This window comes from Narcine bancroftii, chromosome 5 (assembly GCF_036971445.1).
Source record: "Narcine bancroftii isolate sNarBan1 chromosome 5, sNarBan1.hap1, whole genome shotgun sequence".
NCBI classification, from domain to species: Eukaryota; Metazoa; Chordata; class Chondrichthyes; order Torpediniformes; family Narcinidae; genus Narcine; species Narcine bancroftii.
In genome coordinates, this window is record NC_091473.1 from 252,838,267 (window position 1) to 252,855,488 (window position 17,222).

The 17,222-nt window shown below is 46.6% G+C and overlaps 1 protein-coding gene across 1 annotated transcript in view; it reads right to left on the minus strand.

The window, feature by feature from the left end:
- Positions 1-4,253, minus strand: part of LOC138765211 (ubiquitin carboxyl-terminal hydrolase 49-like) — a 92,325-nt gene extending 88,072 nt beyond the window's left edge. The window contains exon 1 of the mRNA XM_069942159.1: positions 4,150-4,253. The gene's annotated coding sequence lies outside the window, so the exon portion shown is untranslated. The remainder of the gene's footprint in view (positions 1-4,149) is intronic.
- Between the last annotated feature and the right edge of the window lie 12,969 nt (positions 4,254-17,222).

Sequence of the window (17,222 nt, forward strand, 5' to 3'; positions counted from 1 at the left end):
CCACATAGTGATTTGATGCCGGCATGCTGATTATTTTCCTTTTCCACTGGTCCCTTAACTGGTTAATTCCCTGTTAATTCCTTGGACAAGGTGTCAGTAGAAAAGGGGCTTTTGATATTCTCTAGCCAGAGGGAGGTTCTCGAATAAGAATCATGTCTGTGAGAATAAAAAGAATAATCTCTCTCTTTTGGATTCAACTTTCACCAAATACCAACTAAATTTAATTCCTTCATTAAACTTAAAGTAACCTTCGCCACCTTAGCTTATTAATGTTTTAGCTGATTTATACAATGGATCAAGACAACAATTGCAATCACCTCCTATTAAAACTTTTTCTTGCGCTTCAGCCAAAAGTTTTTAAAAATTCCGTATGAAGTTTTCAACATTGACATTTGGTACATAAATACTAATAAGTGTCCTCATTTCAGAATAAATTTGACAATTAATCAAAACATATCTACCAGCAGGATCCATTATAGTTTCTAAAATTTTTACTGGTAAAGGTTTTTCAAATTAATATTGCAACTCCTCTTGCTTTAGAATTAAAAGATGAAACTACCACTTGACCCACCCAATCTCTTTTTAATTTAAAGCGTTCCTTGATTGGGGCACTCAATGTAAATTATTTAATTTCTGGAATATTTAATAAATCAAGGGACATGGGATAAAGGGCGGGGACATGGCTTTGAGGGTGATAGAGGGCAGGGATGTCGCATTGGGTTGATTTGCTATGATCTTGTGGCAGCTGGAGGGACTGAATGGCCTGTTCCACCCCCAACCTATTTCTGGAGCTTTTAGTGCCTCTCCTCAGGTCAATCCCCCAGGTTTGGAATGGTTCAGGAAGTCTTCAAACACACCCACGCTCTGTTCTCACTGCTGCCATCAGGAAAGAGGCTTAGACTCACAACACCAGGTTCAGGAACAGCTGCTCTCCCTCCACCATCAGACTCCTCAACGACAAACTCAATCAGGGGCTTGTTTAAGGACTCCGACTTGTGCATTTTATTTAGTTTTTTTATTCTCTGTGTTACATTGATTGTTTACATTATTTGTTTACATGTGAACACGACCAATGAGTGGTAATTCTGCCTCACATGCAGGTATAAGAATCTCGGGGTGGTTATGCCATGTCATGTAAGTACTCTAGGACAATAAATCAGAAATCTAAAGCACTGAGATCATTTGCATGGAGACACACACGCACACCCTAGTTCAGAAAGCCAACTGTAATGCACAAGTTTCTTCCTTGCATATTAGAATTACTTTCAGAACTTGCATTTTGAATAGCCCGTAAATAACCCACAAACTGTCAAGAGAATCTGTTGGCAAATTACAAAATTAATCATTCAATGCTGGGGAACAATAAAAGTTTCTGGTATGCCACATTCCACCTCCAAATGTGGCAAATTGGAACCACCTGCTTTGGCAAGATGCGAAACTGTACACATCCACACCAATAAAGCAGATGGTGAAGTCTACAAAAAACGACCGAGGATTCTACAGAGGACATTAAAGCCCAGAAACAGGCCCCTTCGGTCCCTCCAATCGGTGCCAGACGGTCCTTCTGTCCAGTCCCTCTGGCCTACACCCAGTCCCTAGCCCTTCATACCCCTCCCATCCATGTACCTGTCCAAATTCTTCTTAAGTGTGTAAATTGAGCCGGCACCTCAGCTGAGAGCTCGCTCTGCACATCTGACAGCGACCAGGACAGGAATTGGCAGGATGGCATAAATGGCAACTGCCATCGCCCCCAACCCCCTCTCCTGCCCCCCCCCCCCGCCCGACAATGCGGTGAGAGTGGTGGTGGGACATTGCACAGGTTGCAGCCGCCCCTTTGGTACCAGCTCGTTAACCAGACGCACGGCACAGAGATCGCAGGGAAACTGAGCAAGAGGAAAACCTTCGGGATCCACACCTCCATCCGGCTGTCACTGCGCTGCGTGCGAGACAAATGGGACGCGGGGCACCTGGTTTCTTCCGGGGCCGTCGGGCAGAGAGAGCAGCAACAACGCGGCGAAGGGGCCACAAGGAACAGAGCAGGGACCAGCGAAGGGGCTCGGCGCAGCAAGCCGGGGGAGGGAAACCGCTGGCTTACGTTCATCTTGAGGAGGGAGGGATGGATAGTGGGGGAGGGAGAGGGAGGGAGGGAAGGAGGGAGGGGAGAGGAGGGAAGGAGGGAGGGGAGAGGGAGGGAAGGAGGGAGGGGAGAGGGAGGGGAGAGGGAGGGAGGGAGGGGGGAGAGGGAGGGAGGAGAGGGAGGGGGTAGAGGAGGGAGGGGGGAGAGGGAGGGGGAGAGGGAGGGGGGAGAGGGAGGGAGGGGGAGAGGGAGGGAGGGGGAGAGGGAGGGAGGGGGGAGAGGGAGGGGGGAGAGGGAGGGAGGGGGGAGAGGGAGGGAGGGAGGGGGAGAGGGAGGGGGGAGAGGGAGGGAGGGAGGGGAGGGAGGGAGGGAGGGGGGAGAGGGAGGGAGGGAGGGGGGAGAGGGAGGGAGGGAGGGGGGAGAGGGAGGGAGGGAGGGGGGAGAGGAGGGAGGGAGGGGGGGAGAGGGAGGGAGGGAGGGGGAGAGGGAGGGAGGGAGGGGGGAGAGGGAGGGAGGGAGGGGGGAGAGGGAGGGGGGAGGAGGGGGAGGGGGGAGGAGGGAGGGGGAGAGGGAGGGAGGGAGGGGGAGAGGGAGGGGGAGAGGGAGGGAGGGAGGGGGAGAGGGAGGGAGGGAGGGGGGAGAGGGAGGGAGGGAGGGGGAGGGGAGGGAGGGGGAGGGGAGGGAGGGGGAGGGGAGGGAGGGAGGGGGATGGGGAGGGGGAGGGGGGAGAGAGGGGGGGGAGGGGGGGAGAGGGAGGGAGGGGGAGGGGAGAGGGAGGGAGGGGGAGGGGGGAGAGAGGGGGGGGAGGGGGGGAGAGGGAGGGAGGGAGGGGGGGGGGAGAGGGAGGGAGGGAGGGAGGGAGGGAGGGGGGAGAGGGAGGGAGGGAGGGGGGAGAGGGAGGGAGGGAGGGAGGGGGGAGAGGGAGAGGGAGGGAGGGAGGGGGGAGAGGGAGGGAGGGAGGGAGGGGGGAGAGGGAGGGAGGGAGGGAGGGGGGAGAGGGAGGGAGGGAGGGGGGAGAGGGAGGGAGGGAGGGGGGGAGAGGGAGGGAGGGAGGGGGGAGAGGGAGGGAGGGGGAGAGGGAGGGAGGGGGAGAGGGAGGGAGGGGGAGAGGGAGGGAGGGGGAGAGGGAGGGAGGGGGAGAGGGAGGGAGGGGGAGAGGGAGGGAGGGAGAGAGGGAGGGAGGGAGAGAGGGAGGGAGGGGGAGAGGGAGGGAGGGGGAGAGGGAGGGAGGGGGAGAGGGAGGGAGGGGGAGAGGGAGGGAGGGGGAGAGGGAGGGAGGGGGAGAGGGAGGGGAAGGGAGGGAGAGGGAGGGAGGGGGGAGAGGGAGGGAGGGGGGAGAGGGAGGGAGGGGGGAGAGGGAGGGAGGGGGGAGAGGGAGGGAGGGGGGAGAGGGAGGGGGGAGAGAGGGAGGGAGGGAGGGAGGGGAGGGGGGAGGGAGGGAGGAGGGAGGGAGAGGGAGGGAGGGGGGAGAGGGAGGGAGGGGGGAGAGGGAGGGAGGGGGGAGAGGGAGGGAGGGGGGAGTGGGGGAGGGGGGGGAGGGGGGATGGGGGAGAGGGGGGAGGGGGGGAGGGGGGGAGGGGGGTGAGGGAGGGGGAGGGAGGGGGAGGGAGGGGGAGGGGAGGGAGGGGGAGAGGGAGGGAGGGGGGAGAGGGAGGGAGGGGGGAGAGGGAGGGAGGGGGGAAGGGAGGGAGGGGAGGGGAGGGGGAGAGGGAGGGAGGGAGGGGGGAGGGGGGAGGGAGGGAGAGGGAGGGAGGGGGGAGAGGGAGGGAGGGGGGAGAGGGAGGGGGGGGTGGGAGGGGAGGGGGGGGAGGGAGGGGAGGGGGGGAGGGAGGATGGATAGTGGGGGTTGGAAGGACAGAGTTGAAGCCACAGAAACGTGCGTGGACTCTGGATGTGAACAGAAGTGCTGACGAACAACCCCAATACTCAGACGGCGCCGGAACAAGGGGGGAGAGGGGGAAGGGGGAAGGAAGAGGGCGAAGGGAAGGGGAGAGGGGGAATAATGGGGGGCGGGGGGCCGAGGCCCCGCGCTAGGCCCGGCCCCGGTGCTCAGCCCTCCCCCCACCACTCACCGCCGCCGAGCCCGGCCCGTGCCTAGGCCCGCTGGGCCTCGCCACCTGGGCTACCGCCACTGCCGCCGCCGCCGCCGCCATCCGCGCTCCCCGCCGCCGCCAGAGAACAATAGAGCGCCGACAGGAAGTGGCTGGGTGGCGCCATTGCTGCCGTGACGCGCGGGGTCAGGGGTCAGCGGCGGCAGCCACGTGGGCAGGTACCTGCCGGCGTCCGGAGGCGCAGGTAGCACCCAGGGGATAGGTCGCATACGGGACAGGTACCCCTGGCACTGGGGTGCAGGTGGCATCCAGGGTGCAGGTGGCATCCAGGGTGCAGGTGGCATCCAGGGTGCAGGTGGCATCCAGGGTGCAGGTGGCATCCAGGGTGCAGGTGGCATCCAGGGTGCAGGTGGCATCCAGGGTGCAGGTGGCATCCAGGGTGCAGGTGGCATCCAGGGTGCAGGTGGCATCCAGGGTGCAGGTGGCATCCAGGGTGCAGGTGGCATCCAGGGTGCAGGTGGCATCCAGGGTGCAGGTGGCATCCAGGGTGCAGGTGTGTCGGTATCCCTGGGGTGGAGGTGGCACTCCAAGTGCACGTATCCCTGGGGTGCAGGTAGCCCCTGGTCAGTGGGACACACACACACATTAAGCAGGAACTCTTCTGGAGTAAACAAAGAGTAAACACTAATTCTCACATTGTTGGTGTCCAACTGTAGGTGCTGTATTATTGGAGCAGATAGTTGGTTTCACACTACCCTCTTTAACAAAGACAATGAAACAAATTCTCACACGCCGTTTAAAGCCATTCCACTGACTGAGGCACTGGTCACACAGTGTTGCTCTCTCCCTCCACCTTCTGTCCGATTACCCCACCCGTCCCTCAATACATTAGAGAGCACCCCTCCCTGCTTTAGAAGCTTTTTGAGATAAACTGAAGGCGCAGGATTTTAAATTAACCAGACTACAAAGTTCAGATTCCACACCTTTTTAAACAAAAGCACTTTGATATACCTTTTTTTCCAAAAATGAGTATGGTTTGGCTGGCTTCCCAGAGAGCCCATTTAAAAACAATGACTTTCCTCCAGTTTCTCTGCTTTCATACTGCAGTACGGATGTAAAACATTCACTACCAGTTGCGATCGTTGCTCATGAATGAGTCTTGACCGAGTTTCAACGGGCCAATTTATCGAACAGATTTGAACAGCAAGAGGCACTGTTGTGTCCAACATTCTTAAAGCAGCTCCTTGAAGGGGGTTTCTAATCAATTCTATTCTCCTTTCTTTTTGCTTATGTAAATGTTTCTATCCTCAATTCTTCACAATTTGTTATCAAAGCAAATGCAATGTTGGCCGTCATTGCTCGAGGGATTGAATTTCGGAGCAGGGAGATTATGCTGCAACTGTACAAGGCCGCATCTGGAGAACTGCGTGCAGTTCCCGTCTCCTGACTTGAGGCTTTGGAGGGGGTGCAGAGGAGGTTCACCAGGTTGATTCCAGGGATGAAGGAGTTGGCCTATGAGTAATGATTCTGGGACTGTACTTGCTGCAATTTAGAATAATGAGATGATCTTATAGAAACGTAATATATTATGAAAGGCCTAGATAAAACAGAAGTGGGTAAGTTGTTTCTATTGTTGGGGGACACCAGAACTAGGGGTCATCGCCTCAAAATTCAGGGGAGTAGATTTAGAATGGAGATGAGGAGGAACTGCTTTTTCTGTGGAATTCACTGCCAATTAATCAGTGGAGGTGACCTCAATAAATATATTTAAGACAAAATTGGATGGATTTCTATATAGTAGGGGAATTAATGGATATGGAGAAAAAGCAGGTAGGTGGAGATGAGCCTATCATCAGATCAGCATTATCTCATTGATTGACAGACAGGCTCCACAGGCCAGATGGAGGACTCCTTTGCCTTATGTACTATATTACTGGGTTCAACATAATGTTTTATCTTCATTCTATTTAATGGGATTATAGACAACTTCAAGATGAACACAAAGATAATTTCAATTTTGCTATATCACGTAGGAAAAAAGGGTAAATTTTCCATTACTGTCACGTAATATTTAGAATGTAACATGTATGAAATTCTTTAACTTTGAATAGTTGGAGAAACATTAAATGAACTGTTATTGAATTTATCCTATTTAATCGTATAAAGATGCTGACACGTTGCGTTAGTTCAACTGACCTAAAAATGTTTTGCCCCTGATTATCGTTTGTACTCAGCATCTGATGCCTCTCGCATCAGTGTTCAACAATAGTCGGCCAGCATTGATGAATTCCAGTTGCCCTGATGCTGCTTTTCCATGGTCGCAATGTCCTGGTGAATCCTTTCACCATGTTCGTCACTGATTGGACCAAGATTAGCAGAGAAGTCCAAGAGCAAATACAAAAAATTAATATTCAATGACCTCTTGTACTTCATGATTTTCTATGCTTGATGCAGACTTAAAATATGACAGGAAATCACAAAAAAATAGGTTATATCTAAAAAATGGTATGTGATACAAAATTTTTAAGGGGATTTTTTTGTGATCAGCAGCCCCAAATCCATAAAATACACCCCAAAGCATTCAGAAAGCAAAATCTTTGTTGTTCAGTGTAATTAAACTTGTTCTGGGGACACAAGGGAGGCTGAAATCTGGAGCAAAGAGCAATCTACTGGAGGACAAACATTATCTGTAAGAATAGTAATGGTCAACATTTTAGGTTGGAAGCCTTGACAGTCTTTTTGCTTTTAATCCTGATTCTGACATTATATTGGACTTAGCATCATGACAACAAAGTCTTGACAACACCCCTTTCACTGATCCAGGGGCTAAACTTCCCCTCTCCGCCTTTGTAGGGACAGTTCTCTCCTTATGCACTCGTCCCTCCCCACCAATCGCCCCACTTTCCCACAGCGGAAGGTGCCACACTTGCTTCCACACCTCCTCCCTCACCAGGGCCCCAAACAGGCCTTTCAAGTGAAGCAGCACTCACTTGTGTATCCGCAGGACTGATCTACTGCATTCGGTGCTCCATTTGTGGCCTTCTCTACATTGGAGAGACTGGGTGCAGACTGGGAGATCGCTTCACTGAGCACCTTCGCTCTGTCTGCACCAATAACAGGGATCTATCTCCTGGTGACCAACCATTGGAATTTTGCACCCCACTCCCATACTATGGTCTCACGGACTATCCCACAAAGACCACCCACAAACTGGAGGAACACGATTTTCCGTCTGGGCACTCTCCAACATCGACTTCTCTCACTGTTCCCTTTTCCCCTTTGACTTTCTTCCTCCAGCTCTCCACCCCCTTCCCACTCTAAAGAGCCATCCCTCCAAACCCTGCTTGCTGGTGTGCCTTCCCCCCTTTATCCACCTATTACCTCCTGCCTTTGGGACCGCTCTCCTACCCTCCCCTCCTGCATTATTTTATTTGGGCACCTGCTGACAGTTTTCCATACCTTGATAAAGGGCTCAAGCCCGAAACAATAGTTAAATATCTTTGCCATATAAATTGCACCTGCTGAGTTTCTGCAGCTAAACTTCCTATCTCCAAGTCTGAATTATCGATCATTGACTGACTGATCCAATGCAAGGAACATTTTTGCCCTCTGGTGAAACAGATTGTTGGTTCTACTCAGCAATAAAGATGCTTTATTGCTCCAACAAGAGCTGCAAAAAGTTGAAGACATCCTTTTTTTTGAAAGAACTACATAAAGGTGCCACAGGAAAACACAAACCTCATCTGTAAAATATGATCTATTTTGATGTACGTCACTTGTAAAAAGTAAACACTTCCATATGTTCTGCCTTGATCTTAATAACTCCATGTTGACAGATGATTTTAATACAACAATTGACAATAATGAAATACCAGGCAAAAGTAAAGTGGCTTTAGAATAAAGAAGATGTTACGAATAACACTTAGTTAAGGAGAATCCATCGATCTTGGCACATATTACATTACTGAAACCAATGGTTTGAAAATCAAGAGGAAGCTAAATTGCACAATTCATTGGTTCTGAGAGCTGAACGAGGTGTGTTTCAAAGAATTGGCAAAAGATTAAAAGCTCTTCATCTGGTAAATCCACAGGCAGCCAGGTCAGTTGCACAAAGCATATGACGGAGAAAGACAACGGTTAGAGACATTTGCCAAAAATGAGGTGATTCTAATCCTTGCTTCTTAGACTCATGGTAAGGATATTCAAACCTGTACTTCGTGAAGGTCGTCGTAGGTTACAAAAGGATATGGACAGGATGCAGAGTTGGGCAGAAAAGTAGCAGATGGAGTTTAATCCGGATAAGTGAGAGGTGATGTAGTTTGGAAGGTCAAACCAGAAGGCTGAGTACAAGGTTAATGGTCAGATACTTAACAGTGTGGAGTAACAGAGGGATCTTGGGGTCCAAACGGATACATCTCTTAATGATGCCACACAGGTTGATCGGATAGTTAAGAAAGCCCATGGGATGCTGGGTTTCATTAATCAGGGGATTGAGTTCAAGAGTCAAGCGGTCACGTAGTAACTCTACAAATCTGGTGAGACCCCACTTGGAGGATTGTGTTCAGTTCTGGTCACCTCATTATAGGAAGGATGTGGAAGCTGTGGAGAGGGGGCAGAGGAGATTGACCAGGATGTTGCTGGATTGGAAAGTAAGTCTTATGAGGCAAGGTTAGTAGAGCTGGGACTTTTATCTTTGGAGCAAAGAAGGATGAAAGGAGACTTACTAGAGATTTACAAGATTCTGAGAGGCAGAGAGAGATAAGATAGACAAATCAGTGCCTTTTTCCCAGGGTGGAGTAGGCAAACACCAGAGGACACATGTACAAAGTGAAGGGAGGAAAGTTTAAGGGAGATATCAGGGATATGTTTATTTTTAGAAAGGGTGCCTGGAATGCCTTGCCAGGGATGGTGGTGAAGGCTGAAACATTAGGGGGATTTAAGAGACTCTTAGACAGGCTCTGGATGGAAGTAAATTAGAGGGTTACAAGGTAGGAAGGATTTAGTATTTTTTTGGTAGGAATATATATAGGTCAGCACAACTTCAAGGGCCAAAGGTCCCGTCCTGTAATTTACTTAAATTTAGATTTAGACGTACAGCACGGTAACAGGCCCTTTCGGCCCACGAGCCCGTGCCACCCAATTACACCCTAAACCCCAGTACATTTTGACGAGTGGGAGGAAACTGGAGCCCCCAAAAGAAACCCACAGACATGGGAAAAACATACAAACTCCTTATAGACATTGCTAGATTCAAACCCCAATCGCTGGCACTGTAACAGCATTGCACTACACTAACCATGATGCCCCTAAAAGTGAACTCCCAAACAGGAACTTGAACCCTGGACCCTCAGATTAAAAGTCTAGCTCTCTGAGCTCTTATGTTCCACAACAATGAGGCCTTAACTGGACACTGTTCTTGCACTCTCTTGCTTTCCCCCCCCCCACCCACCATGCCCTGATTTTATTCTTAACAAGGTAAAGACCAAATTTACTCTGATCATAGTCCTGCATCATGCTAACCCTTCAGCCCACAGTCCATGCTAACCCTTCAGCCCACAGTCTATGCTAACCCTTCAGCCCACAGTCCACACTAACCATTTTGACGAGTATCCAAATCTCATTTTATTTTGTGATTAATTAACTTACAGCCATGGGGTTTGGGGGGTGCGTCGTTAGCATAGTGGTTGGGGCAACACTGCTACAGTTCCAGCGATCAGGACCAGGGTTCGAATCCTGAGCTGTCTATAAGGACAGTGTTCTCCCTGGGTCTGCATAGGTTTTCCCTGGGGGCTCCGGTTTCCTTCCACCATTCGAAAAGTACCAGGGGTTGTGAGCTTATTGGGTGTGATTGGGTGGCATGGGCTCGTGGGCAGAAAGGGCCTGTTACCACGCTGTATGTCTACATTTAAAAAAGTTTTAAATCAGGTCTCCAGGATGCAGAAAGAAACTGGGGGAAATCACAGAATCTCTGGACAGCTCTGAATGAACTCCAGTCATTACAGCGGTGTAAGCCCAATGGCCGCACCAATGTCCCACAGCAAAAATGAAAAGGTGATTGTTAGCATGTACCACATTTATCAATGAGAAGGTTGGTTGAATGATTTGTGCTGTGTGTGGTAATATTCCTTTTCCAGAGAATCCCTTGATCCACGATTGCTCAAGGTAGATAAGGAGCATTCAGGGTGGCATTGCATAAACAAGTCTCAAAATATCCACCTGCCCACCATCTTCCCTCCCCCCCCCCCGTGGTTCCTACATTGGCTCAAGAGGAACTTCAAAGCAAGTAATTTTGATTTGGGGGGTGGGGGAAGATCACTGATGGTCTACAAGGTACAGCATGTCAGAATAAACTCACTAATGGCACCACTTCCCTTCTCCTTGAAGGAGGCAGTCCTGACATCAACCATTGGAGAATGAATTTCATTGTAGATGGAAAAACAAATATGGAATTGGATCCTATACTAAAATTACATGACAATCTCAATTTTTATAATACAACCTTTTTTTTAAACTGATGTAGATAAATTTACCAATCTTATTAGTTTTTTTTTGTGGCAGCATCACCGTGCAAACATTCATATAAACCACCTTGCAAAAAATAAGGCAGTCTTTGGTTCAGTGATCATTCAGGAATCTCTTGGCAACAGGGAAGAAGCTGTCCTTGAACAGAAATGTAGGATTGAGATGGGATTTGAAATCCCTCAGAAGTACCTCCTTATGGGCGGTTTGGGGTCATCTTTTCCTCTCTCTATTGAAAAATTGACAAAGAATTTAATAATGACACCAAGATTGAAGATCTGGAATCAATTCAGAAAATCTTTTGGACTTACGGGATTTTTAGTTACAAGTCCTATAACATCTAATTATTTATTTCAACCAGCTATTTTAGATGCCAGTTTTCAAGAATGGAATTTTAAAATTATTACTAGTTTTAAAGATCTTTTTATACAACATTTTATATCTGTTTAACAATTGGAGACGATATTTAACCGATCAAATAGACATTATTTCAGATACTATCAAATTTGAATCTTTGTTCGCTTTAAGCTTTTAACATTTCCTACTCTTCCTGACTCAAATTTTATCAATAAACTCTTTGAGCTACAATTTACTCAAAGGCATGATATCCACCTTATATTATAAACTATTGAACATGAAAGCAATTTCTTGAAGTGAATTTAATATTTTTCTGTAATATTTTTGTCCATTTACTGGGCTTCTCTCCACATCCCTCTGAGTCCTCCGCATCCTCACGCCACAGTTACTCCCAAAACAGATTGACTGTATTGAACTGCACGTTTCACAAACATTTCTATGACTGATTCCACCTGCATTGAATTCGCCCATCGTTATTGAATGAAGATCTACCGGGACCCATGCCTGAGGAGGGCGCACAAAATCAGTGAACCGGCGCTGACTCGAAAGGCCAACATGGCCTGTTTCCGCTCCGTAAATGGTTATATGGAATTAAAACAGAATGGGAGAATGATCTGAATATTTCTTTCTCAAATTTGGGCCTGTTTCACGATTCATTTGTGAGCTGGGCAGAGTCTTATTCAATTCAAAAACTACATCATGCCCATTTCTCCAAAGTCGAACTTGCTCAGATTTATTCTGATATTAGTTCACTTTGTGACAAATGTAAAATCTTCGACGCCTCATTGTTACATACGTTTTGGACTTGCCCTAACCTGCAAACATATTGGAACGACATTTTTAGAACTTTTTCAATCCTATTTAGGATCACTTGAGATCCATGACCGGTCATTGCGCTATTTGGCTTTTCTAAAGACATAAATATTATTTTACCTTCTAATCAGAGACAGGTTCTAGCAGTCTCCACTTTATTAGCAAGAAGAGAAATTCTGTTAAAATGAAAAGATGAGACCACATCATCAATTACCATTAGATATTACGTTCTTTATAAATCTGGATAAAATTAGGCATTATGTCACGAAAATCAAGATTTCTTTTGATAAGACTTGGGGCCCATTCCTAGCTCACTTCAATCATTTGTCTAATGAGGTACGAGGATGAATGTCACTGAACATGCTTATTTGAATCCCCTGAGACAGCTTGTTCAGATTTAACACGACACACAATCTGAATTTTAACCTTGATCGATGTCGGTTGGAATTTTTTTTCTTTTCATTTCCTTATTTACCTCTTACAATATCATATATATTACCATTTATTGGATTTAGAATTAAGTCATATTGCTACTGTACTGTATGTTATTATTTGTAAATCTGCAAAGGTTTCACTGCAATTGATTTACTGCTTTTTTTTCCTGATAAAACTCAATAAAAATAATTTTAAAGAACAGAAATGTACTATTACACAAAATTGCCTTTAGTCTGCCATAAGGCAGATAAAGATTCACCATTAGTATTGCCTGGCACCCCTTACAGTCGGAGAAAGAAGGGATATTTGCAGACCCATTCTCCTAAGTTATTTGTTGAAATAATCGACATCATGTAAGGATCCTGAACTGAGGCTCCCTGGTTTGGAACATCCCCTTGTGCTGAGGAGGAACCAAATAGAAAAGCATTAATGTCTTTAATGTTCCTGGGCAAGCCCTCGAATTCTGCTTTCTTATGCATCCATTTATATAAATTTTGTGCTCTCAGCTGCCTTTGGACCCAAGCTATCAAATCCCCTCCTTAAATAGCATGGCATCTCATTCACCCCAAGACAATTCTTAAAGCTTACCTCTGATGAAGGCTTTGGGTCATCTATCCATACTATATAATTGGCCAAGTCCCATTGCTGTCCTCCCATTCTTGAAGCATTTTGTCATTCTGCTCACATACAACAGTTTAGTGGGGGATTCCTGTACATTGTTTCCAACTGCTGATCGTAGAATGGCTAATTCCTTTAACTGGCTCCAAAACCTGTCTGTTACAGTGATCTTTCATGCATTTTCCTGTAGGCTTAAGAGTGCGTATCTGGACAGTGAAACCCATTATCCATAATTCAAGCAACCAATTGCCTCAAGCAACTGGCAAAAAAAAAATCAAGTAAAAAAAATAAAGATTAAAATTAATAAAAATTTAAATAAAAGTTGAAAATTGTAGTTCTGTGAAGTAACTTAATCCATTGGTGAAGATGGGAGCAAATATTCAGCCAGCGGAGAGCCTTGGTCGGGCTTTGCTCATAGCAGCGGTTTGAATAAAGTTGAATAAAACAGTAATGGCGTCGCCCAGGATGAAGAGCGGGTTGATGTCGATCACCGTTTGGGATGACTCTCTTGATAAGTCTCCTTATCCCTGCTTAGTCTACAAAGCAGATGCAATGGGCCAATGTGTGTACTTCTGCTCCTATATCCTGTGATCTTTATTAGTATATTATTAAATATATAGTAAGGCTTATCTGTAAACTTGGGGGAAGGGGAATAATTATGATGGCAGCACGGTCACCATAACAGTTCGTGCAAAACTGTATCAGCGCCAGTGGCCGGGGTTCGAATTTAAATTTTGTAAGTTATGGGAATTACCTGATTAAAGTGAACTTTACATAATTAAGGACAATACTGATTTTCTTTTCCCAAATTACTTTACATTTTGCACTCTTTTGTCTTTTAAAACTGTAAATTCTTAATACAGTGCATTCATTAGGCATTGTACGAGTGAGTCTCAGGCAACCGGAAAAATTGCATATCCAGCATCCGTGATCCTCAAAGGTGCCAGATACCAGGGTTTTTTTTCTACTATTGTTGAATGTTTCCCTGCTTTGCTGCTGGCACCATGTTGCCAAGTCCTGCTGCCATCTTGAAAGGTGCAAGTCACTTTATTGCACTGGGATTACTGTGAATATTTATGTATTTACTGGTAATATCTCTTTTAATATAATTTTTACCATCATAGTTATTTTTCTTTACAAGTACCCGCTCGATTGCAGCAAGTAAAAATGTTGGTGCTTGTGTACATTGTAGAATAAGTATAATAAACATTATCATATCGTTGCCCGGTGTACAATTCCTGCCCATACCAAATCATCCTGTCAACCTTCCATCACGCCTGAGTTGCAGAACATCACTTTGCTAGTTACTGAAGGTCTGAAAATGCCAAAGTAGAGTTAGTGTGAAAAGAGGAAAATAAAGGAGGGTGAAAACAGAATACAGATGTCCAGCTAAAGTTTCAAATGTGCACCTTTCAACAATTCTGTCCTCGCAAAAGATAATGTGCGACCTGAAGAATTTTGGCATTTGTTTTGAATTACCAACACATTGAGTTTTCTGTAAGCTAGTTGTGACAACCATCTATTTGATTAAATAAATAAAACTCACCATTATTATTCAAAAAGCTACTTAATAAACCCAACAGTTCTGCAGAAGCCTTGAGCACAAATTCCTTCAGCAAGAAATCTTTAGGTTAGTATAGTCTAGTAAATCTCATACTTGACATTAAGATTGAGGTCTCAGACACAAGCTCTTTCACCCTCGAGCACAATAGTCTGCTTAGCAACCGAACGGTGCACATTTTTTAAAAAAAACTGTTCTTGTTCTACATAAACGATTTGGAAGAGGGGACAGAGTGGAGTGTATCCAATGTGCTGATGACACTACATTGAGTGGAAAAGCAAATTGTACAGAGAAATTGAGTGAGTGGGCAAGGGTCAGGCAGATGGAGTACAATTTTGGTAAATGTGAGGTTATCCACTTTAAAAGGAAAAATAGATCAGAGTATTATTTAAACTGCATGCGATGGCAGCAAAAGGGTGGTTTCCAGGTGAAGCAAGATATCAAGAAAGCAAATGGAACGTTGGCCATCATTGCTGGAGGGACTGAATTTTGGAGCGGGGGGGGGGGGGTGGTTCTGCTGTAACTGTACAAGGTCCTGGTGAGGCTGCATCTGGAGAACTGCGTGGAGTTCTGGTGTTAATTGAGGAAGGATATACTGGCTTTGGAGGCAGTCCAGAGGGAGGTTCACCAGATTAATTCCAGAGGGGGTTGGCCTATGAGGAAAGATTAATTGGGCTGCGGCTGCACTTGCTTTAATTTAGAAGAATGAGAGGGGATCTTATAGAAACATATCAAATTATGAAAGGCATAGATAAGGTAGAGGTGGGTCAATTATTCAATTCAAAGTGCTACATCATGCCCATTTCTCCAAAGTCGAACTTGCTCAGATTTATTCTGATATTAGTTCACTTTGTGACAAATGTAAAATATTTGACACCTCATTGTTACATACGTTTTGGACTTGATGAGAGAAGGTAGAAATGGGGGAAATAACCTCAAGATTCAGGATGGAGCTGAGGAGGAACTGTATTTCCCAGAGGGTGATAAATGGATGGAATTCACTGCCCATTGAAGCAGTGGAGGCGACCTCAGTAAATATATTTAAGACAAGGTTGGATAGATTTTTACAAAGTAGGGGAATTAAGCGATATGGAGAAAAGGCAGATAGGTGGAGATGAGCCAATCATCAGATCAGCCGTGATCTCACTGAATGGTGGAGCCGGCTTGACGGCCGACTCCTCCTCCTCCTATTTCTTATAATTGTCCAGAAATACTGCATATTGTTGCTTCTTTGACTTTAAACAATACAATAGAAAAAGTTGCATGGTGCTAAAAGCACTAATTATGAGAATAAGATAGGTAATTATTTGTTCTATCTTTGAAAAAGTTCAGGCCTCCCCAAATAAAATGCTAAACCATCGAATCCTTCGAATAAAAAAAACATTTTAATTAACCAGCTTCTACAAATAATAAATTCCAAGATACAAATGAAAAAAAAAACATTTGCTAAGTTGTACTAAGTTGTTCTGTGTGAGATTGTGAAGCACACCTCAGTCAGATGTTTGGTCATGAGCCACTGTGTTCCATGTCCTGACAGCATAAGAGGCAGCCTTTCAGCCCATCTAGTCCATTCCAGCTCAGAACAATACTGCTCCCCCCCCTCCCCACTAATTGTCTCTAAAACATTCCCCTCAAATGCCCCCACCATACCCCAACTTCTCCTGTACCCTAGGGGTGATTTGCCGTGGCTATTAACTGACCCAATCCACGTCTTTGGGATGTGGGAGAAAATCAGAGCTTTCAGGGGAAACCCATGCGGCCGCGAGAGAATGTGCAAATTCCACATAGGCAGCAGAGAGGGCAAGATCAGTGCTTCCGTGAGTCTGCAGCTGAGTTGTCCGTTGTACATGTGCATTTTGATCAGAAGTCAACTATCTGTTGGCATTTTTACACAGAAACTTTGGAATGATTCTGAAAAAAATGAGCATACTTACCTCTGGTGTGTCCTGATGTGGTCGTTTACACAGGGGCACCTTTACACAGCCTTTTGGTGTTGTGGAATTTGTCAGAAGGAGAACGTCGTATTCATTAGGCGATGATGGTCCTAATGATGGTCAATTTATCCCACAGCCGCTCCTTAAAAATGTGTTGGGGTACGAGTGGAAAAATTACGGGATGGAATTTGCATTAAAAATTCTGAACAGCATTTTAAAACTGCCATCGGTGCACAAATTTTCCTGAAATTTTCCACTGTTCAGTGGCTGTGTAAAAATGCCTTGTGATTTGCAAGGTTTTTCTAAAAAGAGCCACTTCCCCCAGTGGAGCTGAACCAATTAACATTTTTGCACAATATTTAATCTCCATTGGATAAGAAGTCATTTACAAACTCTTATGTTAAAGGACATTTAGTCCCGCTTTGAGCAAATTTACATTGATTGAGCTCTAAGCAGGGAAGGTAAAGGACCCTCCTCTGGCATCCTTGCCAAATCCATTGCCGGTTCCTGTACCAACTTCAGCCTCCACAGGGCTGACATCTTGGATACCTCCACTGCCTCATCCCCCCCACTCCTTATCCTTCTCTATCCCCTCACACCTCTCTCTACTCATCCTACCTATTCCTTAGAAATTCCCCTTTTTCCCCCCCCAACCCTCAGACCCCCCCAAACTCCCCTGAGTTCCTGATTTGCATCCCCCAGGCCTTAGAGCTTTAGCTCCCCCCCCAACTCCCTAATGAACCGCCCTTCCCTCCACCTCCCCCCCTACTGACCTGCCTGCCACCTCCAACCTGATCTCCCCAACCCTCCATCTTCCCCCCCCCCCCCCACAACTTCAACTCTCCATTCCCCACACC